The sequence below is a fragment of the Triturus cristatus genome, chromosome 2_1 (genome assembly GCF_964204655.1).
Source record: "Triturus cristatus chromosome 2_1, aTriCri1.1, whole genome shotgun sequence".
In the NCBI taxonomy this organism is placed as follows: Eukaryota; Metazoa; Chordata; class Amphibia; order Caudata; family Salamandridae; genus Triturus; species Triturus cristatus.
The window spans coordinates 224,302,892-224,330,263 of record NC_140581.1 but is presented as its reverse complement, the minus strand read 5'-3'; positions in this window follow the sequence as shown (position 1 = coordinate 224,330,263).

The window sequence follows — 27,372 nt, the reverse complement described above, 5'->3', positions numbered from 1 at the left end:
CAGAAACCGGTCCTAGGATACTTGATTCCGGTCCAGGGAAGACATGGCTTGGCAGTTCGGGCTGGACTGTTCCCATGAGGTACAGGGTCAAGACTGATTTGCATATGGCCATGTCTAAACTGGGGTGTCGTAGTGGGCAAAAGAACGATGGATTTAACCCAGATCTCTTGACTGGGGGAGAATGTCTGCATTGTCAGCATTCCGTCCATCATTTGTTTGTTGTAACACTTTTCGCCCTAAGTGGGATGGGTATTCCCAGACGTGGGACCCGTGCTTACTACGCCACTGGAGTCAAGCTATCCTGGCTGATGACGCCTGATAGCCAGAAACCGGTCCTAGGATACTTGATTCCGGTCCGGGGAAGACATGGCTTGGCAGTTCGGGCTGGACTGTTCCCATGAGGCACAGGGTCAAGACTGATTTGCATATGGCCATGTCTAAACTGGGGTGTCGTAGTGGGCAAAAGAACGATGGATTTAACCCAGATCTCTTGACTGGGGGAGAATGTCTGCATTGTCAGCATTCCGTCCATCATTTGTTTGTTGTAACACTTTTCGCCCTAAGTGGGATGGGTATTCCCAGACGTGGGACCCGTGCTTACTACACCACTGGAGTCAAGCTATCCTGGCTGATAGCCAGAAACCGGTCCTAGGATACTTGATTCCGGTCCAGGGAAGACATGGCTTGGCAGTTCGGGCTGGACTGTTCCCATGAAGCACAGGGTCAAGACTGATTTGCATATGGCCATGTCTAAACTGGGGTGTCGTAGTGGGCAAAAGAACGATGGATTTAACCCAGATCTCTTGACTGGGGGAGAATGTCTGCATTGTCAGCATTCCGTCCATCATTTGTTTGTTGTAACACTTTTCGCCCTAAGTGGGATGGGTATTCCCAGACGTGGGACCCGTGCTTACTACGCCACGGGAGTCAAGCTATCCTGGCTGATGACGGCTGATAGCCAGAAACCGGTCCTAGGATACTTGATTCCGGTCCAGGGAAGACATGGCTTGGCAGTTCGGGCTGGACTGTTCCCATGAGGTACAGGGTCAAGACTGATTTGCATATGGCCATGTCTAAACTGGGGTGTCGTAGTGGGCAAAAGAACGATGGATTTAACCCAGATCTCTTGACTGGGGGAGAATGTCTGCATTGTCAGCATTCCGTCCATCATTTGTTTGTTGTAACACTTTTCGCCCTAAGTGGGATGGGTATTCCCAGACGTGGGACCCGTGCTTACTACGCCACTGGAGTCAAGCTATCCTGGCTGATGACGCCTGATAGCCAGAAACCGGTCCTAGGATACTTGATTCCGGTCCGGGGAAGACATGGCTTGGCAGTTCGGGCTGGACTGTTCCCATGAGGCACAGGGTCAAGACTGATTTGCATACGGCCATGTCTAAACTGGGGTGTCGTAGTGGGCAAAAGAACGATGGATTTAACCCAGATCTCTTGACTGGGGGAGAATGTCTGCATTGTCAGCATTCCGTCCATCATTTGTTTGTTGTAACACTTTTCGCCCTAAGTGGTATGGGTATTCCCAGACGTGGGACCCGTGCTTACTACACCACTGGAGTCAAGCTATCCTGGCTGATAGCCAGAAACCGGTCCTAGGATACTTGATTCCGGTCCAGGGAAGACATGGCTTGGCAGTTCGGGCTGGACTGTTCCCATGAAGCACAGGGTCAAGACTGATTTGCATATGGCCATGTCTAAACTGGGGTGTCGTAGTGGGCAAAAGAACGATGGATTTAACCCAGATCTCTTGACTGGGGGAGAATGTCTGCATTGTCAGCATTCCGTCCATCATTTGTTTGTTGTAACACTTTTCGCCCTAAGTGGGATGGGTATTCCCAGACGTGGGACCCGTGCTTACTACGCCACGGGAGTCAAGCTATCCTGGCTGATGACGGCTGATAGCCAGAAACCGGTCCTAGGATACTTGATTCCGGTCCAGGGAAGACATGGCTTGGCAGTTCGGGCTGGACTGTTCCCATGAGGCACAGGGTCAAGACTGATTTGCATACGGCCATGTCTAAACTGGGGTGTCGTAGTGGGCAAAAGAACGATGGATTTAACCCAGATCTCTTGACTGGGGGAGAATGTCTGCATTGTCAGCATTCCGTCCATCATTTGTTTGTTGTAACACTTTTCGCCCTAAGTGGGATGGGTATTCCCAGACTTGGGACCCGTGCTTACTACGCCACTGGAGTCATGCTATCCTGGCTGATGACGGCTGATAGCCAGAAACCGGTCCTAGGATACTTGATTCCGGTCCAGGGAAGACATGGCTTGGCAGTTCGGGCTGGACTGTTCCCATGAGGCACAGGGGCAAGACTGATTTGCATATGGCCATGTCTAAACTGGGGTGTCGTAGTGGGCAAAAGAACGATGGATTTAACCCAGATCTCTTGACTGGGGGAGAATGTCTGCATTGTCAGCATTCCGTCCATCATTTGTTTGTTGTAACACTTTTCGCCCTAAGTGGGATGGGTATTCCCAGACGTGGGACCCGTGCTTACTACGCCACGGGAGTCAAGCTATCCTGGCTGATGACGGCTGATAGCCAGAAACCGGTCCTAGGATACTTGATTCCGGTCCAGGGAAGACATGGCTTGGCAGTTCGGGCTGGACTGTTCCCATGAGGTACAGGGTCAAGACTGATTTGCATATGGCCATGTCTAAACTGGGGTGTCGTAGTGGGCAAAAGAACAATGGATTTAACCCAGATCTCTTGACTGGGGGAGAATGTCTGCATTGTCAGCATTCCGTCCATCATTTGTTTGTTGTAACACTTTTCGCCCTAAGTGGGATGGGTATTCCCAGACGTGGGACCCGTGCTTACTACGCCACTGGAGTCAAGCTATCCTGGCTGATGACGCCTGATAGCCAGAAACCGGTCCTAGGATACTTGATTCCGGTCCGGGGAAGACATGGCTTGGCAGTTCGGGCTGGACTGTTCCCATGAGGCACAGGGTCAAGACTGATTTGCATATGGCCATGTCTAAACTGGGGTGTCGTAGTGGGCAAAAGAACGATGGATTTAACCCAGATCTCTTGACTGGGGGAGAATGTCTGCATTGTCAGCATTCCGTCCATCATTTGTTTGTTGTAACACTTTTCGCCCTAAGTGGGATGGGTATTCCCAGACGTGGGACCCGTGCTTACTACACCACTGGAGTCAAGCTATCCTGGCTGATAGCCAAAAACCGGTCCTAGGATACTTGATTCCGGTCCAGGGAAGACATGGCTTGGCAGTTCGGGCTGGACTGTTCCCATGAAGCACAGGGTCAAGACTGATTTGCATATGGCCATGTCTAAACTGGGGTGTCGTAGTGGGCAAAAGAACGATGGATTTAACCAAGATCTCTTGACTGGGGGAGAATGTCTGCATTGTCAGCATTCCGTCCATCATTTGTTTGTTGTAACACTTTTCGCCCTAAGTGGGATGGGTATTCCCAGACGTGGGACCCGTGCTTACTACGCCACTGGAGTCAAGCTATCCTGGCTGATGACGCCTGATAGCCAGAAACCGGTCCTAGGATACTTGATTCCGGTCCGGGGAAGGCATGGCTTGGCAGTTCGGGCTGGACTGTTCCCATGAGGCACAGGGTCAAGACTGATTTGCATATGGCCATGTCTAAACTGGGGTGTCGTAGTGGGCAAAAGAACGATGGATTTAACCCAGATCTCTTGACTGGGGAGAATGTCTGCATTGTCAGCATTCCGTCCATCATTTGTTTGTTGTAACACTTTTCGCCCTAAGTGGGATGGGTATTCCCAGACGTGGGACCCGTGCTTACTACGCCACTGGAGTCAAGCTATCCTGGCTGATGACGCCTGATAGCCAGAAACCGGTCCTAGGATACTTGATTCCGGTCCAGGGAAGACATGGCTTGGCAGTTCGGGCTGGACTGTTCCCATGAGGCACAGGGTCAAGACTGATTTGCATATGGCCATGTCTAAACTGGGGTGTCGTAGTGGGCAAAAGAACGATGGATTTAACCCAGATCTCTTGACTGGGGGAGAATGTCTGCATTGTCAGCATTCCGTCCATCATTTGTTTGTTGTAACACTTTTCGCCCTAAGTGGGATGGGTATTCCCAGACGTGGGACCCGTGCTTACTACGCCACTGGAGTCAAGCTATCCTGGCTGATGACGGCTGATAGCCAGAAACCGGTCCTAGGATACTTGATTCCGGTCCAGGGAAGACATGGCTTGGCAGTTCGGGCTGGACTGTTCCCATGAGGCACAGGGTCAAGACTGATTTGCATATGGCCATGTCTAAACTGGGGTGTCGTAGTGGGCAAAAGAACGATGGATTTAACCCAGATCTCTTGACTGGGGGAGAATGTCTGCATTGTCAGCATTCCGTCCATCATTTGTTTGTTGTAACACTTTTCGCCCTAAGTGGGATGGGTATTCCCAGACGTGGGACCCGTGCTTACTACGCCACGGGAGTCAAGCTATCCTGGCTGATGACGGCTGATAGCCAGAAACCGGTCCTAGGATACTTGATTCCGGTCCAGGGAAGGCATGGCTTGGCAGTTCGGGCTGGACTGTTCCCATGAGGCACAGGGTCAAGACTGATTTGCATATGGCCATGTCTAAACTGGGGTGTCGTAGTGGGCAAAAGAACGATGGATTTAACCCAGATCTCTTGACTGGGGGAGAATGTCTGCATTGTCAGCATTCCGTCCATCATTTGTTTGTTGTAACACTTTTCGCCCTAAGTGGGATGGGTATTCCCAGACGTGGGACCCGTGCTTACTACGCCACTGGAGTCAAGCTATCCTGGCTGATGACGCCTGATAGCCAGAAACCGGTCCTAGGATACTTGATTCCGGTCCAGGGAAGACATGGCTTGGCAGTTCGGGCTGGGCTGTTCCCATGAGGCACAGGGTCAAGACTGATTTGCATATGGCCATGTCTAAACTGGGGTGTCGTAGTGGGCAAAAGAACGATGGATTTAACCCAGATCTCTTGACTGGGGGAGAATGTCTGCATTGTCAGCATTCCGTCCATCATTTGTTTGTTGTAACACTTTTCGCCCTAAGTGGGATGGGTATTCCCAGACGTGGGACCCGTGCTTACTACGCCACTGGAGTCAAGCTATCCTGGCTGATGACGGCTGATAGCCAGAAACCGGTCCTAGGATACTTGATTCCGGTCCAGGGAAGACATGGCTTGGCAGTTCGGGTTGGGCTGTTCCCATGAGGCACAGGGTCAAGACTGATTTGCATATGGCCATGTCTAAACTGGGGTGTCGTAGTGGGCAAAAGAACGATGGATTTAATCCAGATCTCTTGACTGGGGGAGAATGTCTGCATTGTCAGCATTCCGTCCATCATTTGTTTGTTGTAACACTTTTCGCCCTAAGTGGGATGGGTATTCCCAGACGTGGGACCCGTGCTTACTACGCCACTGGAGTCAAGCTATCCTGGCTGATGATGGCTGATAGCCAGAAACCGGTCCTAGGATACTTGATTCCGGTCCAGAGAAGACATGGCTTGGCAGTTCGGGCTGGACTGTTCCCATGAGGCACAGGGTCAAGACTGATGTGCATATGGCCATGTCTAAACTGGGGTGTCGTAGTGGGCAAAAGAACGATGGATTTAACCAAGATCTCTTGACTGGGGGAGAATGTCTGCATTGTCAGCATTCCGTCCATCATTTGTTTGTTGTAACACTTTTTGCCCTAAGTGGGATGGGTATTCCCAGACGTGGGACCCGTGCTTACTACGCCACTGGAGTCAAGCTATCCTGGCTGATGACGGCTGATAGCCAGAAACCAGTCCTAGGATACTTGATTCCGGTCCAGGGAAGACATGGCTTGGCAGTTCGGGCTGGACTGTTCCCATGAGGCACAGGGTCAAGACTGATTTGCATATGGCCATGTCTAAACTGGGGTGTCGTAGTGGGCAAAAGAACGATGGATTTAACCCAGATCTCTTGACTGGGGGAGAATGTCTGCATTGTCAGCATTCCGTCCATCATTTGTTTGTTGTAACACTTTTCGCCCTAAGTGGGATGGGTATTCCCAGACGTGGGACCCGTGCTTACTACGCCACTGGAGTCAAGCTATCATGGCTGATGACGGCTGATAGCCAGAAACCGGTCCTAGGATACTTGATTCCGGTCCAGGGAAGACATGGCTTGGCAGTTCGGGCTGGACTGTTCCCATGAGGCACAGGGTCAAGACTGATTTGCATATGGCCATGTCTAAACTGGGGTGTCGTAGTGGGCAAAAGAACGATGGATTTAACCCAGATCTCTTGATTGGGGGAGAATGTCTGCATTGTCAGCATTCCGTCCATCATTAGTTTGTTGTAACACTTTTCGCCCTAAGTGGGATGGGTATTCCCAGACGTGGGACCCGTGCTTACTACGCCACTGGAGTCAAGCTATCATGGCTGATGACGGCTGATAGCCAGAAACCGGTCCTAGGATACTTGATTCCGGTCCAGGGAAGACATGGCTTGGCAGTTCGGGCTGGACTGTTCCCATGAGGCACAGGGTCAAGACTGATTTGCATATGGCCATGTCTAAACTGGGGTGTCGTAGTGGGCAAAAGAACGATGGATTTAACCCAGATCTCTTGACTGGGGGAGAATGTCTGCATTGTCAGCATTCCGTCCATCATTTGTTTGTTGTAACACTTTTCGCCCTAAGTGGGATGGGTATTCCCAGACGTGGGACCCGTGCTTACTACGCCACGGGAGTTAAGCTATCCTGGCTGATGACGGCTGATAGCCAGAAACCGGTCCTAGGATACTTGATTCCGGTCCATGGAAGACATGGCTTGGCAGTTCGGGCTGGACTGTTCCCATGAGGCACAGGGTCAAGACTGATTTGCATATGGCCATGTCTAAACTGGGGTGTCGTAGTGGGCAAAAGAACGATGGATTTAACCCAGATCTCTTGACTGGGGGAGAATGTCTGCATTGTCAGCATTCCGTCCATCATTTGTTTGTTGTAACACTTTTCCCCCTAAGTGGGAGGGGTATTCCCAGACGTGGGACCCGTGCTTACTACGCCACTGGAGTCAAGCTATCCTGGCTGATGACGGCTGATAGCCAGAAACCGGTCCTAGGATACTTGATTCCGGTCCAGGGAAGGCATGGCTTGGCAGTTCGGGCTGGACTGTTCCCATGAGGCACAGGGTCAAGACTGATTTGCATATGGCCATGTCTAAACTGGGGTGTCGTAGTGGGCAAAAGAACGATGGATTTAACCCAGATCTCTTGACTGGGGGAGAATGTCTGCATTGTCAGCATTCCGTCCATCATTTGTTTGTTGTAACACTTTTCGCCCTAAGTGGGATGGGTATTCCCAGACGTGGGACCCGTGCTTACTACGCCACTGGAGTCAAGCTATCCTGGCTGATGACGCCTGATAGCCAGAAACCGGTCCTAGGATACTTGATTCCGGTCCAGGGAAGACATGGCTTGGCAGTTCGGGCTGGACTGTTCCCATGAGGCACAGGGTCAAGACTGATTTGCATATGGCCATGTCTAAACTGGGGTGTCGTAGTGGGCAAAAGAACGATGGATTTAACCCAGATCTCTTGACTGGGGGAGAATGTCTGCATTGTCAGCATTCCGTCCATCATTTGTTTGTTGTAACACTTTTCGCCCTAAGTGGGATGGGTATTCCCAGACGTGGGACCCGTGCTTACTACGCCACTGGAGTCAAGCTATCCTGGCTGATGACGGCTGATAGGCAGAAACCGGTCCTAGGATACTTGATTCCGGTCCAGGGAAGACATGGCTTGGCAGTTCGGGCTGGACTGTTCCCATGAGGCACAGGGTCAAGACTGATTTGCATATGGCCATGTCTAAACTGGGGTGTCGTAGTGGGCAAAAGAACGATGGATTTAACCCAGATCTCTTGACTGGGGGAGAATGTCTGCATTGTCAGCATTCCGTCCATCATTTGTTTGTTGTAACACTTTTCACCCTAAGTGGGATGGGTATTCCCAGACGTGGGACCCGTGCTTACTACGCCACTGGAGTCAAGCTATCCTGGCTGATGACGCCTGATAGCCAGAAACCGGTCCTAGGATACTTGATTCTGGTCCGGGGAAGACATGGCTTGGCAGTTCGGGCTGGACTGTTCCCATGAGGCACAGGGTCAAGACTGATTTGCATATGGCCATGTCTAAACTGGGGTGTCGTAGTGGGCAAAAGAACGATGGATTTAACCCAGATCTCTTGACTGGGGGAGAACGTCTGCATTGTCAGCATTCCGTCCATCATTTGTTTGTTGTAACACTTTTCGCCCTAAGTGGGATGGGTATTCCCAGACGTGGGACCCGTGCTTACTACGCCACTGGAGTCAAGCTATCCTGGCTGATGACGGCTGATAGCCAGAAACCGGTCCTAGGATACTTGATTCCGGTCCAGGGAAGACATGGCTTGGCAGTTCGGGCTGGACTGTTCCCATGAGGCACAGGGTCAAGACTGATGTGCATATGGCCATGTCTAAACTGGGGTGTCGTAGTGGGCAAAAGAACGATGGATTTAACCAAGATCTCTTGACTGGGGGAGAATGTCTGCATTGTCAGCATTCCGTCCATCATTTGTTTGTTGTAACACTTTTCGCCCTAAGTGGGATGGGTATTCCCAGACGTGGGACCCGTGCTTACTACGCCACTGGAGTCAAGCTATCCTGGCTGATGATGGCAGATAGCCAGAAACCGGTCCTAGGATACTTGATTCCGGTCCAGGGAAGACATGGCTTGGCAGTTCGGGCTGGACTGTTCCCATGAGGCACAGGGTCAAGACTGATTTGCATATGGCCATATCTAAACTGGGGTGTCGTAGTGGGCAAAAGAACGATGGATTTAACCCAGATCTCTTGACTGGGGGAGAATGTCTGCATTGTCAGCATTCCGTCCATCATTTGCTTGTTGTAACACTTTTCGCCCTAAGTGGGATGGGTATTCCCAGACGTGGGACCCGTGCTTACTACGCCACTGGAGTCAAGCTACCCTGGCTGATGACGGCTGATAGCCAGAAACCGGTCCTAGGATACTTGATTCCGGTCCAGGGAAGACATGGCTTGGCAGTTCGGGCTGGACTGTTCCCATGAGGCACAGGGTCAAGACTGATTTGCATATGGCCATGTCTAAACTGGGGTGTCGTAGTGGGCAAAAGAACGATGGATTTAACCCAGATCTCTTGACTGGGGGAGAATATCTGCATTGTCAGAATTCCGTCCATCATTTGTTTGTTGTAACACTTTTCGCCATAAGTGGGATGGGTATTCCCAGACGTGGGACCCGTGCTTACTACGCCACTGGAGTCAAGCTATCCTGGCTGATGACGGCTGATAGCCAGAAACCGGTCCTAGGATACTTGATTCCGGTCCAGGAAAGACATGGCTTGGCAGTTCGGGCTGGACTGTTCCCATGAGGCACAGGGTCAAGACTGATTTGCATATGGCCATGTCTAAACTGGGGTGTCGTAGTGGGCAAAAGAACGATGGATTTAACCCAGATCTCTTGACTGGGGGAGAATGTCTGCATTGTCAGCATTCCGTCCATCATTTGTTTGTTGTAACACTTTTCGCCCTAAGTGGGATGGGTATTCCCAGACGTGGGACCCGTGCTTACTACGCCACTGGAGTCAAGGTATCCTGGCTGATGACGGCTGATAGCCAGAAACCGGTCCTAGGATACTTGATTCCGGTCCAGGGAAGACATGGCTTGGCAGTTCGGGCTGGACTGTTCCCATGAGGCACAGGGTCAAGACTGATTTGCATATGGCCATGTCTAAACTGGGGTGTCGTAGTGGGCAAAAGAACGATGGATTTAACCCAGATCTCTTGACTGGGGGAGAATGTCTGCATTGTCAGCATTCCGTCCATCATTTGTTTGTTGTAACACTTTTCGCCCTAAGTGGGATGGGTATTCCCAGACGTGGGACCCGTGCTTACTACGCCACTGGAGTCAAGCTATCCTGGCTGATAGCCAGAAACCGGTCCTAGGATACTTGATTCCGGTCCAGGGAAGACATGGCTTGGCAGTTCGGGCTGGACTGTTCCAATGAAGCACAGGGTCAAGACTGATTTGCATATGGCCATGTCTAAACTGGGGTGTCGTAGTGGGCAAAAGAACGATGGATTTAACCCAGATCTCTTGACTGGGGGAGAATGTCTGCATTGTCAGCATTCCGTCCATCATTTGTTTGTTGTAACACTTTTCGCCCTAAGTGGGATGGGTATTCCCAGACGTGGGACCCGTGCTTACTACGCCACGGGAGTCAAGCTATCCTGGCTGATGACGGCTGATAGCCAGAAACCGGTCCTAGGATACTTGATTCCGGTCCAGGGAAGACATGGCTTGGCAGTTCGGGCTGGACTGTTCCCATGAGGCACAGGGTCAAGACTGATTTGCATATGGCCATGTCTAAACTGGGGTATCGTAGTGGGCAAAAGAACGATGGATTTAACCCAGATCTCTTGACTGGGGGAGAATGTCTGCATTGTAAGCATTCCGTCCATCATTTGTTTGTTGTAACACTTTTCGCCCTAAGTGGGATGGGTATTCCCAGACGTGGGACCCGTGCTTACTACGCCACTGGAGTCATGCTATCCTGGCTGATGACGGCTGATAGCCAGAAACCAGTCCTAGGATACTTGATTCCGGTCCAGGGAAGACATGGCTTGGCCGTTCGGGCTGGACTGTTCCCATGAGGCACAGGGTCAAGACTGATTTGCATATGGCCATGTCTAAACTGGGGTGTCGTAGTGGGCAAAAGAACGATGGATTTAACCCAGATCTCTTGACTGGGGGAGAATGTCTGCATTGTCAGCATTCCGTCCATCATTTGTTTGTTGTAACACTTTTCGCCCTAAGTGGGATGGGTATTCCCAGACGTGGGACCCGTGCTTACTACGCCAATGGAGTCAAGCTATCCTGGCTGATGACGGCTGATAGCCAGAAACCGGTCCTAGGATACTTGATTCCGGTCCAGGGAAGACATGGCTTGGCAGTTCGGGCTGGACTGTTCCCATGAGGCACAGGGTCAAGACTGATTTGCATATGGCCATGTCTAAACTGGGGTGTCGTAGTGGGCAAAAGAACGATGGATTTAACCCAGATCTCTTGACTGGGGGAGAATGTCTGCATTGTCAGCATTCCGTCCATCATTTGTTTGTTGTAACACTTTTCGCCCTAAGTGGGATGGGTATTCCCAGACGTGGGACCCGTGCTTACTACGCCACTGGAGTCAAGCTATCATGGCTGATGACAGCTGATAGCCAGAAACCGGTCCTAGGATACTTGATTCCGGTCCAGGGAAGACATGGCTTGGCAGTTCGGGCTGGACTGTTCCCATGAGGCACAGGGTCAAGACTGATTTGCATATGGCCATGTCTAAACTGGGGTGTCGTAGTGGGCAAAAGAACGATGGATTTAACCCAGATCTCTTGACTGGGGGAGAATGTCTGCATTGTCAGCATTCCGTCCATCATTTGTTTGTTGTAACACTTTTCGCCCTAAGTGGGATGGGTATTCCCAGACGTGGGACCCGTGCTTACTACGCCACTGGGGTCAAGCTATCCTGGCTGATGACGCCTGATAGCCAGAAACCGGTCCTAGGATACTTGATTCCGGTCCGGGGAAGACATGGCTTGGCAGTTCGGGCTGGACTGTTCCCATGAGGCACAGGGTCAAGACTGATTTGTATATGGCCATGTCTAAACTGGGGTGTCGTAGTGGGCAAAAGAACGATGGATTTAACCCAGATCTCTTGACTGGGGGAGAATGTCTGCATTGTCAGCATTCCGTCCATCATTTGTTTGTTGTAACACTTTTCGCCCTAAGTGGGATGGGTATTCCCAGACGTGGGACCCGTGCTTACTACGCCACTGGAGTCAAGCTATCATGGCTGATGACGGCTGATAGCCAGAAACCGGTCCTAGGATACTTGATTCCGGTCCAGGGAAGACATGGCTTGGCAGTTCGGGCTGGACTGTTCCCATGAGGCACAGGGTCAAGACTGATTTGCATATGGCCATGTCTAAACTGGGGTGTCGTAGTGGGCAAAAGAACGATGGATTTAACCCAGATCTCTTGATTGGGGGAGAATGTCTGCATTGTCAGCATTCCGTCCATCATTAGTTTGTTGTAACACTTTTCGCCCTAAGTGGGATGGGTATTCCCAGACGTGGGACCCGTGCTTACTACGCCACTGGAGTCAAGCTATCATGGCTGATGACGGCTGATAGCCAGAAACCGGTCCTAGGATACTTGATTCCGGTCCAGGGAAGACATGGCTTGGCAGTTCGGGCTGGACTGTTCCCATGAGGCACAGGGTCAAGACTGATTTGCATATGGCCATGTCTAAACTGGGGTGTCGTAGTGGGCAAAAGAACGATGGATTTAACCCAGATCTCTTGACTGGGGGAGAATGTCTGCATTGTCAGCATTCCGTCCATCATTTGTTTGTTGTAACACTTTTCGCCCTAAGTGGGATGGGTATTCCCAGACGTGGGACCCGTGCTTACTACGCCACGGGAGTTAAGCTATCCTGGCTGATGACGGCTGATAGCCAGAAACCGGTCCTAGGATACTTGATTCCGGTCCATGGAAGACATGGCTTGGCAGTTCGGGCTGGACTGTTCCCATGAGGCACAGGGTCAAGACTGATTTGCATATGGCCATGTCTAAACTGGGGTGTCGTAGTGGGCAAAAGAACGATGGATTTAACCCAGATCTCTTGACTGGGGGAGAATGTCTGCATTGTCAGCATTCCGTCCATCATTTGTTTGTTGTAACACTTTTCCCCCTAAGTGGGAGGGGTATTCCCAGACGTGGGACCCGTGCTTACTACGCCACTGGAGTCAAGCTATCCTGGCTGATGACGGCTGATAGCCAGAAACCGGTCCTAGGATACTTGATTCCGGTCCAGGGAAGGCATGGCTTGGCAGTTCGGGCTGGACTGTTCCCATGAGGCACAGGGTCAAGACTGATTTGCATATGGCCATGTCTAAACTGGGGTGTCGTAGTGGGCAAAAGAACGATGGATTTAACCCAGATCTCTTGACTGGGGGAGAATGTCTGCATTGTCAGCATTCCGTCCATCATTTGTTTGTTGTAACACTTTTCGCCCTAAGTGGGATGGGTATTCCCAGACGTGGGACCCGTGCTTACTACGCCACTGGAGTCAAGCTATCCTGGCTGATGACGCCTGATAGCCAGAAACCGGTCCTAGGATACTTGATTCCGGTCCAGGGAAGACATGGCTTGGCAGTTCGGGCTGGACTGTTCCCATGAGGCACAGGGTCAAGACTGATTTGCATATGGCCATGTCTAAACTGGGGTGTCGTAGTGGGCAAAAGAACGATGGATTTAACCCAGATCTCTTGACTGGGGGAGAATGTCTGCATTGTCAGCATTCCGTCCATCATTTGTTTGTTGTAACACTTTTCGCCCTAAGTGGGATGGGTATTCCCAGACGTGGGACCCGTGCTTACTACGCCACTGGAGTCAAGCTATCCTGGCTGATGACGGCTGATAGGCAGAAACCGGTCCTAGGATACTTGATTCCGGTCCAGGGAAGACATGGCTTGGCAGTTCGGGCTGGACTGTTCCCATGAGGCACAGGGTCAAGACTGATTTGCATATGGCCATGTCTAAACTGGGGTGTCGTAGTGGGCAAAAGAACGATGGATTTAACCCAGATCTCTTGACTGGGGGAGAATGTCTGCATTGTCAGCATTCCGTCCATCATTTGTTTGTTGTAACACTTTTCACCCTAAGTGGGATGGGTATTCCCAGACGTGGGACCCGTGCTTACTACGCCACTGGAGTCAAGCTATCCTGGCTGATGACGCCTGATAGCCAGAAACCGGTCCTAGGATACTTGATTCTTGTCCGGGGAAGACATGGCTTGGCAGTTCGGGCTGGACTGTTCCCATGAGGCACAGGGTCAAGACTGATTTGCATATGGCCATGTCTAAACTGGGGTGTCGTAGTGGGCAAAAGAACGATGGATTTAACCCAGATCTCTTGACTGGGGGAGAACGTCTGCATTGTCAGCATTCCGTCCATCATTTGTTTGTTGTAACACTTTTCGCCCTAAGTGGGATGGGTATTCCCAGACGTGGGACCCGTGCTTACTACGCCACTGGAGTCAAGCTATCCTGGCTGATGACGGCTGATAGCCAGAAACCGGTCCTAGGATACTTGATTCCGGTCCAGGGAAGACATGGCTTGGCAGTTCGGGCTGGACTGTTCCCATGAGGCACAGGGTCAAGACTGATGTGCATATGGCCATGTCTAAACTGGGGTGTCGTAGTGGGCAAAAGAACGATGGATTTAACCAAGATCTCTTGACTGGGGGAGAATGTCTGCATTGTCAGCATTCCGTCCATCATTTGTTTGTTGTAACACTTTTCGCCCTAAGTGGGATGGGTATTCCCAGACGTGGGACCCGTGCTTACTACGCCACTGGAGTCAAGCTATCCTGGCTGATGATGGCAGATAGCCAGAAACCGGTCCTAGGATACTTGATTCCGGTCCAGGGAAGACATGGCTTGGCAGTTCGGGCTGGACTGTTCCCATGAGGCACAGGGTCAAGACTGATTTGCATATGGCCATATCTAAACTGGGGTGTCGTAGTGGGCAAAAGAACGATGGATTTAACCCAGATCTCTTGACTGGGGGAGAATGTCTGCATTGTCAGCATTCCGTCCATCATTTGCTTGTTGTAACACTTTTCGCCCTAAGTGGGATGGGTATTCCCAGACGTGGGACCCGTGCTTACTACGCCACTGGAGTCAAGCTACCCTGGCTGATGACGGCTGATAGCCAGAAACCGGTCCTAGGATACTTGATTCCGGTCCAGGGAAGACATGGCTTGGCAGTTCGGGCTGGACTGTTCCCATGAGGCACAGGGTCAAGACTGATTTGCATATGGCCATGTCTAAACTGGGGTGTCGTAGTGGGCAAAAGAACGATGGATTTAACCCAGATCTCTTGACTGGGGGAGAATATCTGCATTGTCAGAATTCCGTCCATCATTTGTTTGTTGTAACACTTTTCGCCATAAGTGGGATGGGTATTCCCAGACGTGGGACCCGTGCTTACTACGCCACTGGAGTCAAGCTATCCTGGCTGATGACGGCTGATAGCCAGAAACCGGTCCTAGGATACTTGATTCCGGTCCAGGAAAGACATGGCTTGGCAGTTCGGGCTGGACTGTTCCCATGAGGCACAGGGTCAAGACTGATTTGCATATGGCCATGTCTAAACTGGGGTGTCGTAGTGGGCAAAAGAACGATGGATTTAACCCAGATCTCTTGACTGGGGGAGAATGTCTGCATTGTCAGCATTCCGTCCATCATTTGTTTGTTGTAACACTTTTCGCCCTAAGTGGGATGGGTATTCCCAGACGTGGAACCCGTGCTTACTACGCCACTGGAGTCAAGGTATCCTGGCTGATGACGGCTGATAGCCAGAAACCGGTCCTAGGATACTTGATTCCGGTCCAGGGAAGACATGGCTTGGCAGTTCGGGCTGGACTGTTCCCATGAGGCACAGGGTCAAGACTGATTTGCATATGGCCATGTCTAAACTGGGGTGTCGTAGTGGGCAAAAGAACGATGGATTTAACCCAGATCTCTTGACTGGGGGAGAATGTCTGCATTGTCAGCATTCCGTCCATCATTTGTTTGTTGTAACACTTTTCGCCCTAAGTGGGATGGGTATTCCCAGACGTGGGACCCGTGCTTACTACGCCACTGGAGTCAAGCTATCCTGGCTGATAGCCAGAAACCGGTCCTAGGATACTTGATTCCGGTCCAGGGAAGACATGGCTTGGCAGTTCGGGCTGGACTGTTCCAATGAAGCACAGGGTCAAGACTGATTTGCATATGGCCATGTCTAAACTGGGGTGTCGTAGTGGGCAAAAGAACGATGGATTTAACCCAGATCTCTTGACTGGGGGAGAATGTCTGCATTGTCAGCATTCCGTCCATCATTTGTTTGTTGTAACACTTTTCGCCCTAAGTGGGATGGGTATTCCCAGACGTGGGACCCGTGCTTACTACGCCACGGGAGTCAAGCTATCCTGGCTGATGACGGCTGATAGCCAGAAACCGGTCCTAGGATACTTGATTCCGGTCCAGGGAAGACATGGCTTGGCAGTTCGGGCTGGACTGTTCCCATGAGGCACAGGGTCAAGACTGATTTGCATATGGCCATGTCTAAACTGGGGTATCGTAGTGGGCAAAAGAACGATGGATTTAACCCAGATCTCTTGACTGGGGGAGAATGTCTGCATTGTAAGCATTCCGTCCATCATTTGTTTGTTGTAACACTTTTCGCCCTAAGTGGGATGGGTATTCCCAGACGTGGGACCCGTGCTTACTACGCCACTGGAGTCATGCTATCCTGGCTGATGACGGCTGATAGCCAGAAACCAGTCCTAGGATACTTGATTCCGGTCCAGGGAAGACATGGCTTGGCCGTTCGGGCTGGACTGTTCCCATGAGGCACAGGGTCAAGACTGATTTGCATATGGCCATGTCTAAACTGGGGTGTCGTAGTGGGCAAAAGAACGATGGATTTAACCCAGATCTCTTGACTGGGGGAGAATGTCTGCATTGTCAGCATTCCGTCCATCATTTGTTTGTTGTAACACTTTTCGCCCTAAGTGGGATGGGTATTCCCAGACGTGGGACCCGTGCTTACTACGCCAATGGAGTCAAGCTATCCTGGCTGATGACGGCTGATAGCCAGAAACCGGTCCTAGGATACTTGATTCCGGTCCAGGGAAGACATGGCTTGGCAGTTCGGGCTGGACTGTTCCCATGAGGCACAGGGTCAAGACTGATTTGCATATGGCCATGTCTAAACTGGGGTGTCGTAGTGGGCAAAAGAACGATGGATTTAACCCAGATCTCTTGACTGGGGGAGAATGTCTGCATTGTCAGCATTCCGTCCATCATTTGTTTGTTGTAACACTTTTCGCCCTAAGTGGGATGGGTATTCCCAGACGTGGGACCCGTGCTTACTACGCCACTGGAGTCAAGCTATCATGGCTGATGACAGCTGATAGCCAGAAACCGGTCCTAGGATACTTGATTCCGGTCCAGGGAAGACATGGCTTGGCAGTTCGGGCTGGACTGTTCCCATGAGGCACAGGGTCAAGACTGATTTGCATATGGCCATGTCTAAACTGGGGTGTCGTAGTGGGCAAAATAACGATGGATTTAACCCAGATCTCTTGACTGGGGGAGAATGTCTGCATTGTCAGCATTCCGTCCATCATTTGTTTGTTGTAACACTTTTCGCCCTAAGTGGGATGGGTATTCCCAGACGTGGGACCCGTGCTTACTACGCCACTGGGGTCAAGCTATCCTGGCTGATGACGCCTGATAGCCAGAAACCGGTCCTAGGATACTTGATTCCGGTCCGGGGAAGACATGGCTTGGCAGTTCGGGCTGGACTGTTCCCATGAGGCACAGGGTCAAGACTGATTTGTATATGGCCATGTCTAAACTGGGGTGTCGTAGTGGGCAAAAGAACGATGGATTTAACCCAGATCTCTTGACTGGGGGAGAATGTCTGCATTGTCAGCATTCCGTCCATCATTTGTTTGTTGTAACACTTTTCGCCCTAAGTGGGATGGGTATTCCCAGACGTGGGACCCGTGCTTACTACGCCACTGGAGTCAAGCTATCCTGGCTGATAGCCAGAAACCGGTCCTAGGATACTTGATTCCGGTCCAGGGAAGACATGGCTTGGCAGTTCGGGCTGGACTGTTCCCATGAGGCACAGGGTCAAGACTGATTTGCATATGGCCATGTCTAAACTGGGGTGTCGTAGTGGGCAAAAGAACGATGGATTTAACCCAGATCTCTTGACTGGGGGAGAATGTCTGCATTGTCAGCATTCCGTCCATCATTTGTTTGTTGTAACACTTTTCGCCCTAAGTGGGATGGGTATTCCCAGACGTGGGACCCGTGCTTACTACGCCACGGGAGTCAAGCTATCCTGGCTGATGACGGCTGATAGCCAGAAACCGGTCCTAGGATACTTGATTCCGGTCCAGGGAAGACATGGCTTGGCAGTTCGGGCTGGACTGTTCCCATGAGGCACAGGGTCAAGACTGATTTGCATATGGCCATGTCTAAACTGGGGTGTCGTAGTGGGCAAAAGAACGATGGATTTAACCCAGATCTCTTGACTGGGGGAGAATGTCTGCATTGTCAGCATTCCGTCCATCATTTGTTTGTTGTAACACTTTTCGCCCTAAGTGGGATGGGTATTCCCAGACGTGGGACCCGTGCTTACTACGCCACTGGGGTCAAGCTATCCTGGCTGATGATGCCTGATAGCCAGAAACCGGTCCTAGGATACTTGATTCCGGTCCGGGGAAGACATGGCTTGGCAGTTCGGGCTGGACTGTTCCCATGAGGCACAGGGTCAAGACTGATTTGTATATGGCCATGTCTAAACTGGGGTGTCGTAGTGGGCAAAAGAACGATGGATTTAACCCAGATCTCTTGACTGGGGGAGAATGTCTGCATTGTCAGCATTCCGTCCATCATTTGTTTGTTGTAACACTTTTCGCCCTAAGTGGGATGGGTATTCCCAGACGTGGGACCCGTGCTTACTACGCCACTGGAGTCAAGCTATCCTGGCTGATAGCCAGAAACCGGTCCTAGGATACTTGATTCCGGTCCAGGGAAGACATGGCTTGGCAGTTCGGGCTGGACTGTTCCCATGAGGCACAGGGTCAAGACTGATTTGCATATGGCCATGTCTAAACTGGGGTGTCGTAGTGGGCAAAAGAACGATGGATTTAACCCAGATCTCTTGACTGGGGGAGAATGTCTGCATTGTCAGCATTCCGTCCATCATTTGTTTGTTGTAACACTTTTCGCCCTAAGTGGGATGGGTATTCCCAGACGTGGGACCCGTGCTTACTACGCCACGGGAGTCAAGCTATCCTGGCTGATGACGGCTGATAGCCAGAAACCGGTCCTAGGATACTTGATTCCGGTCCAGGGAAGACATGGCTTGGCAGTTCGGGCTGGACTGTTCCCATGAGGCACAGGGTCAAGACTGATTTGCATATGGCCATGTCTAAACTGGGGTGTCGTAGTGGGCAAAAGAACAATGGATTTAACCCAGATCTCTTGACTGGGGGAGAATGTCTGCATTGTCAGCATTCCGTCCATCATTTGTTTGTTGTAACACTTTTCGCCCTAAGTGGGATGGGTATTCCCAGACGTGGGACCCGTGCTTACTACGCCACTGGAGTCATGCTATCCTGGCTGATGACGGCTGATAGCCAGAAACCGGTCCTAGGATACTTGATTCCGGTCCAGGGAAGACATGGCTTGGCAGTTCGGGCTGGACTGTTCCCATGAGGCACAGGGTCAAGACTGATTTGCATATGGCCATGTCTAAACTGGGGTGTCGTAGTGGGCCAAAGAACGATGGATTTAACCCAGATCTCTTGACTGGGGGAGAATGTCTGCATTGTCAGCATTCCGTCCATCATTTGTTTGTTGTAACACTTTTCGCCCTAAGTGGGATGGGTATTCCCAGACGTGGGACCCGTGCTTACTACGCCACTGGAGTCAAGCTATCCTGGCTGATGACGGCTGATAGCCAGAAACCGGTCCTAGGATACTTGATTCCGGTCCAGGGAAGACATGACTTGGCAGTTCGGGCTGGACTGTTCCCATGAGGCACAGGGTCAAGACTGATTTGCATATGGCCATGTCTAAACTGGGGTGTCGTAGTGGGCAAAAGAACGATGGATTTAACCCAGATCTCTTGACTGGGGGAGAATGTCTGCATTGTCAGCATTCCGTCCATCATTTGTTTGTTGTAACACTTTTCGCCCTAAGTGGGATGGGTATTCCCAGACGTGGGACCCGTGCTTACTACGCCACGGGAGTTAAGCTATCCTGGCTGATGACGGCTGATAGCCAGAAACCGGTCCTAGGATACTTGATTCCGGTCCAGGGAAGACATGGCTTGGCAGTTCGGGCTGGACTGTTCCCATGAGGCACAGGGTCAAGACTGATTTGCATATGGCCATGTCTAAACTGGGGTGTCGTAGTGGGCAAAAGAACGATGGATTTAACCCAGATCTCTTGACTGGGGGAGAATGTCTGCATTGTCAGCATTCCGTCCATCATTTGTTTGTTGTAACACTTTTCGCCCTAAGTGGGATGGGTATTCCCAGACGTGGGACCCGTGCTTACTACGCCACTGGAGTCAAGCTATCCTGGCTGATGACGCCTGATAGCCAGAAACCGGTCCTAGGATACTTGATTCCGGTCCGGGGAAGACATGGCTTGGCAGTTCGGGCTGGACTGTTCCCATGAGGCACAGGGTCAAGACTGATTTGCATATGACCATGTCTAAACTGGGGTGTCGTAGTGGGCAAAAGAACGATGGATTTAACCCAGATCTCTTGACTGGGGGAGAATGTCTGCATTGTCAGCATTCCGTCCATCATTTGTTTGTTGTAACACTTTTCGCCCTAAGTGGGATGGGTATTCCCAGACGTGGGACCCGTGCTTACTACGCCACTGGAGTCAAGCTATCCTGGCTGATGACGGCTGATAGCCAGAAACCGGTCCTAGGATACTTGATTCCGGTCCAGGGAAGGCATGGCTTGGCAGTTCGGGCTGGACTGTTCCCATGAGGCACAGGGTCAAGACTGATTTGCATATGGCCATGTCTAAACTGGGGTGTCGTAGTGGGCAAAAGAACGATGGATTTAACCCAGATCTCTTGACTGGGGGAGAATGTCTGCATTGTCAGCATTCCGTCCATCATTTGTTTGTTGTAACACTTTTCGCCCTAAGTGGGATGGGTATTCCCAGACGTGGGACCCGTGCTTACTACGCCACTGGAGTCAAGCTATCCTGGCTGATGACGGCTGATAGCCAGAAACCGGTCCTAGGATACTTGATTCCGGTCCAGGGAAGACATGGCTTGGCAGTTCGGGCTGGACTGTTCCCATGAGGCACAGGGTCAAGACTGATTTGCATATGGCCATGTCTAAACTGGGGTGTCGTAGTGGGCAAAAGAACGATGGATTTAACCCAGATCTCTTGACTGGGGGAGAATGTCTGCATTGTCAGCATTCCGTCCATCATTTGTTTGTTGTAACACTTTTCGCCCTAAGTGGGATGGGTATTCCCAGACGTGGGACCCGTGCTTACTACGCCACTGGAGTCAAGCTATCCTGGCTGATGACGGCTGATAGCCAGAAACCGGTCCTAGGATACTTGATTCCGGTCCAGGGAAGACATGGCTTGGCAGTTCGGGCTGGACTGTTCCCATGAGGCACAGGGTCAAGACTGATTTGCATATGGCCATGTCTAAACTGGGGTGTCGTAGTGGGCAAAAGAACGATGGATTTAACCCAGATCTCTTGACTGGGGGAGAATGTCTGCATTGTCAGCATTCCGTCCATCATTTGTTTGTTGTAACACTTTTCGCCCTAAGTGGGATGGGTATTCCCAGACGTGGGACCCGTGCTTACTACGCCACGGGAGTCAAGCTATCCTGGCTGATGACGGCTGATAGCCAGAAACCGGTCCTAGGATACTTGATTCCGGTCCAGGGAAGACATGGCTTGGCAGTTCGGGCTGGACTGTTCCCATGAGGCACAGGGTCAAGACTGATTTGCATATGGCCATGTCTAAACTGGGGTATCGTAGTGGGCAAAAGAACGATGGATTTAACCCAGATCTCTTGACTGGGGGAGAATGTCTGCATTGTAAGCATTCCGTCCATCATTTGTTTGTTGTAACACTTTTCGCCCTAAGTGGGATGGGTATTCCCAGACGTGGGACCCGTGCTTACTACGCCACTGGAGTCATGCTATCCTGGCTGATGACGGCTGATAGCCAGAAACCAGTCCTAGGATACTTGATTCCGGTCCAGGGAAGACATGGCTTGGCCGTTCGGGCTGGACTGTTCCCATGAGGCACAGGGTCAAGACTGATTTGCATATGGCCATGTCTAAACTGGGGTGTCGTAGTGGGCAAAAGAACGATGGATTTAACCCAGATCTCTTGACTGGGGGAGAATGTCTGCATTGTCAGCATTCCGTCCATCATTTGTTTGTTGTAACACTTTTCGCCCTAAGTGGGATGGGTATTCCCAGACGTGGGACCCGTGCTTACTACGCCAATGGAGTCAAGCTATCCTGGCTGATGACGGCTGATAGCCAGAAACCGGTCCTAGGATACTTGATTCCGGTCCAGGGAAGACATGGCTTGGCAGTTCGGGCTGGACTGTTCCCATGAGGCACAGGGTCAAGACTGATTTGCATATGGCCATGTCTAAACTGGGGTGTCGTAGTGGGCAAAAGAACGATGGATTTAACCCAGATCTCTTGACTGGGGGAGAATGTCTGCATTGTCAGCATTCCGTCCATCATTTGTTTGTTGTAACACTTTTCGCCCTAAGTGGGATGGGTATTCCCAGACGTGGGACCCGTGCTTACTACGCCACTGGAGTCAAGCTATCATGGCTGATGACAGCTGATAGCCAGAAACCGGTCCTAGGATACTTGATTCCGGTCCAGGGAAGACATGGCTTGGCAGTTCGGGCTGGACTGTTCCCATGAGGCACAGGGTCAAGACTGATTTGCATATGGCCATGTCTAAACTGGGGTGTCGTAGTGGGCAAAAGAACGATGGATTTAACCCAGATCTCTTGACTGGGGGAGAATGTCTGCATTGTCAGCATTCCGTCCATCATTTGTTTGTTGTAACACTTTTCGCCCTAAGTGGGATGGGTATTCCCAGACGTGGGACCCGTGCTTACTACGCCACTGGGGTCAAGCTATCCTGGCTGATGACGCCTGATAGCCAGAAACCGGTCCTAGGATACTTGATTCCGGTCCGGGGAAGACATGGCTTGGCAGTTCGGGCTGGACTGTTCCCATGAGGCACAGGGTCAAGACTGATTTGTATATGGCCATGTCTAAACTGGGGTGTCGTAGTGGGCAAAAGAACGATGGATTTAACCCAGATCTCTTGACTGGGGGAGAATGTCTGCATTGTCAGCATTCCGTCCATCATTTGTTTGTTGTAACACTTTTCGCCCTAAGTGGGATGGGTATTCCCAGACGTGGGACCCGTGCTTACTACGCCACTGGAGTCAAGCTATCCTGGCTGATAGCCAGAAACCGGTCCTAGGATACTTGATTCCGGTCCAGGGAAGACATGGCTTGGCAGTTCGGGCTGGACTGTTCCCATGAGGCACAGGGTCAAGACTGATTTGCATATGGCCATGTCTAAACTGGGGTGTCGTAGTGGGCAAAAGAACGATGGATTTAACCCAGATCTCTTGACTGGGGGAGAATGTCTGCATTGTCAGCATTCCGTCCATCATTTGTTTGTTGTAACACTTTTCGCCCTAAGTGGGATGGGTATTCCCAGACGTGGGACCCGTGCTTACTACGCCACGGGAGTCAAGCTATCCTGGCTGATGACGGCTGATAGCCAGAAACCGGTCCTAGGATACTTGATTCCGGTCCAGGGAAGACATGGCTTGGCAGTTCGGGCTGGACTGTTCCCATGAGGCACAGGGTCAAGACTGATTTGCATATGGCCATGTCTAAACTGGGGTGTCGTAGTGGGCAAAAGAACGATGGATTTAACCCAGATCTCTTGACTGGGGGAGAATGTCTGCATTGTCAGCATTCCGTCCATCATTTGTTTGTTGTAACACTTTTCGCCCTAAGTGGGATGGGTATTCCCAGACGTGGGACCCGTGCTTACTACGCCACTGGGGTCAAGCTATCCTGGCTGATGATGCCTGATAGCCAGAAACCGGTCCTAGGATACTTGATTCCGGTCCGGGGAAGACATGGCTTGGCAGTTCGGGCTGGACTGTTCCCATGAGGCACAGGGTCAAGACTGATTTGTATATGGCCATGTCTAAACTGGGGTGTCGTAGTGGGCAAAAGAACGATGGATTTAACCCAGATCTCTTGACTGGGGGAGAATGTCTGCATTGTCAGCATTCCGTCCATCATTTGTTTGTTGTAACACTTTTCGCCCTAAGTGGGATGGGTATTCCCAGACGTGGGACCCGTGCTTACTACGCCACTGGAGTCAAGCTATCCTGGCTGATAGCCAGAAACCGGTCCTAGGATACTTGATTCCGGTCCAGGGAAGACATGGCTTGGCAGTTCGGGCTGGACTGTTCCCATGAGGCACAGGGTCAAGACTGATTTGCATATGGCCATGTCTAAACTGGGGTGTCGTAGTGGGCAAAAGAACGATGGATTTAACCCAGATCTCTTGACTGGGGGAGAATGTCTGCATTGTCAGCATTCCGTCCATCATTTGTTTGTTGTAACACTTTTCGCCCTAAGTGGGATGGGTATTCCCAGACGTGGGACCCGTGCTTACTACGCCACGGGAGTCAAGCTATCCTGGCTGATGACGGCTGATAGCCAGAAACCGGTCCTAGGATACTTGATTCCGGTCCAGGGAAGACATGGCTTGGCAGTTCGGGCTGGACTGTTCCCATGAGGCACAGGGTCAAGACTGATTTGCATATGGCCATGTCTAAACTGGGGTGTCGTAGTGGGCAAAAGAACAATGGATTTAACCCAGATCTCTTGACTGGGGGAGAATGTCTGCATTGTCAGCATTCCGTCCATCATTTGTTTGTTGTAACACTTTTCGCCCTAAGTGGGATGGGTATTCCCAGACGTGGGACCCGTGCTTACTACGCCACTGGAGTCATGCTATCCTGGCTGATGACGGCTGATAGCCAGAAACCGGTCCTAGGATACTTGATTCCGGTCCAGGGAAGACATGGCTTGGCAGTTCGGGCTGGACTGTTCCCATGAGGCACAGGGTCAAGACTGATTTGCATATGGCCATGTCTAAACTGGGGTGTCGTAGTGGGCAAAAGAACGATGGATTTAACCCAGATCTCTTGACTGGGGGAGAATGTCTGCATTGTCAGCATTCCGTCCATCATTTGTTTGTTGTAACACTTTTCGCCCTAAGTGGGATGGGTATTCCCAGACGTGGGACCCGTGCTTACTACGCCACTGGAGTCAAGCTATCCTGGCTGATGACGGCTGATAGCCAGAAACCGGTCCTAGGATACTTGATTCCGGTCCAGGGAAGACATGACTTGGCAGTTCGGGCTGGACTGTTCCCATGAGGCACAGGGTCAAGACTGATTTGCATATGGCCATGTCTAAACTGGGGTGTCGTAGTGGGCAAAAGAACGATGGATTTAACCCAGATCTCTTGACTGGGGGAGAATGTCTGCATTGTCAGCATTCCGTCCATCATTTGTTTGTTGTAACACTTTTCGCCCTAAGTGGGATGGGTATTCCCAGACGTGGGACCCGTGCTTACTACGCCACGGGAGTTAAGCTATCCTGGCTGATGACGGCTGATAGCCAGAAACCGGTCCTAGGATACTTGATTCCGGTCCAGGGAAGACATGGCTTGGCAGTTCGGGCTGGACTGTTCCCATGAGGCACAGGGTCAAGACTGATTTGCATATGGCCATGTCTAAACTGGGGTGTCGTAGTGGGCAAAAGAACGATGGATTTAACCCAGATCTCTTGACTGGGGGAGAATGTCTGCATTGTCAGCATTCCGTCCATCATTTGTTTGTTGTAACACTTTTCGCCCTAAGTGGGATGGGTATTCCCAGACGTGGGACCCGTGCTTACTACGCCACTGGAGTCAAGCTATCCTGGCTGATGACGCCTGATAGCCAGAAACCGGTCCTAGGATACTTGATTCCGGTCCGGGGAAGACATGGCTTGGCAGTTCGGGCTGGACTGTTCCCATGAGGCACAGGGTCAAGACTGATTTGCATATGACCATGTCTAAACTGGGGTGTCGTAGTGGGCAAAAGAACGATGGATTTAACCCAGATCTCTTGACTGGGGGAGAATGTCTGCATTGTCAGCATTCCGTCCATCATTTGTTTGTTGTAACACTTTTCGCCCTAAGTGGGATGGGTATTCCCAGACGTGGGACCCGTGCTTACTACGCCACTGGAGTCAAGCTATCCTGGCTGATGACGGCTGATAGCCAGAAACCGGTCCTAGGATACTTGATTCCGGTCCAGGGAAGGCATGGCTTGGCAGTTCGGGCTGGACTGTTCCCATGAGGCACAGGGTCAAGACTGATTTGCATATGGCCATGTCTAAACTGGGGTGTCGTAGTGGGCAAAAGAACGATGGATTTAACCCAGATCTCTTGACTGGGGGAGAATGTCTGCATTGTCAGCATTCCGTCCATCATTTGTTTGTTGTAACACTTTTCGCCCTAAGTGGGATGGGTATTCCCAGACGTGGGACCCGTGCTTACTACGCCACTGGAGTCAAGCTATCCTGGCTGATGACGGCTGATAGCCAGAAACCGGTCCTAGGATACTTGATTCCGGTCCGGGGAAGACATGGCTTGGCAGTTCGGGCTGGACTGTTCCCTAGAGGCACAGGGTCAAGACTGATTTGTATATGGCCATGTCTAAACTGGGGTGTCGTAGTGGGCAAAAGAACGATGGATTTAACCCAGATCTCTTGACTGGGGGAGAATGTCTGCATTGTCAGCATTCCGTCCATCATTTGTTTGTTGTAACACTTTTCGCCCTAAGTGGGATGGGTATTCCCAGACGTGGGACCCGTGCTTACTACGCCACTGGAGTCAAGCTATCCTGGCTGATAGCCAGAAACCGGTCCTAGGATACTTGATTCCGGTCCAGGGAAGACATGGCTTGGCAGTTCGGGCTGGACTGTTCCCATGAGGCACAGGGTCAAGACTGATTTGCATATGGCCATGTCTAAACTGGGGTGTCGTAGTGGGCAAAAGAACGATGGATTTAACCCAGATCTCTTGACTGGGGGAGAATGTCTGCATTGTCAGCATTCCGTCCATCATTTGTTTGTTGTAACACTTTTCGCCCTAAGTGGGATGGGTATTCCCAGACGTGGGACCCGTGCTTACTACGCCACGGGAGTCAAGCTATCCTGGCTGATGACGGCTGATAGCCAGAAACCGGTCCTAGGATACTTGATTCCGGTCCAGGGAAGACATGGCTTGGCAGTTCGGGCTGGACTGTTCCCATGAGGCACAGGGTCAAGACTGATTTGCATATGGCCATGTCTAAACTGGGGTGTCGTAGTGGGCAAAAGAACGATGGATTTAACCCAGATCTCTTGACTGGGGGAGAATGTCTGCATTGTCAGCATTCCGTCCATCATTTGTTTGTTGTAACACTTTTCGCCCTAAGTGGGATGGGTATTCCCAGACGTGGGACCCGTGCTTACTACGCCACTGGAGTCAAGCTATCCTGGCTGATGACGCCTGATAGCCAGAAACCGGTCCTAGGA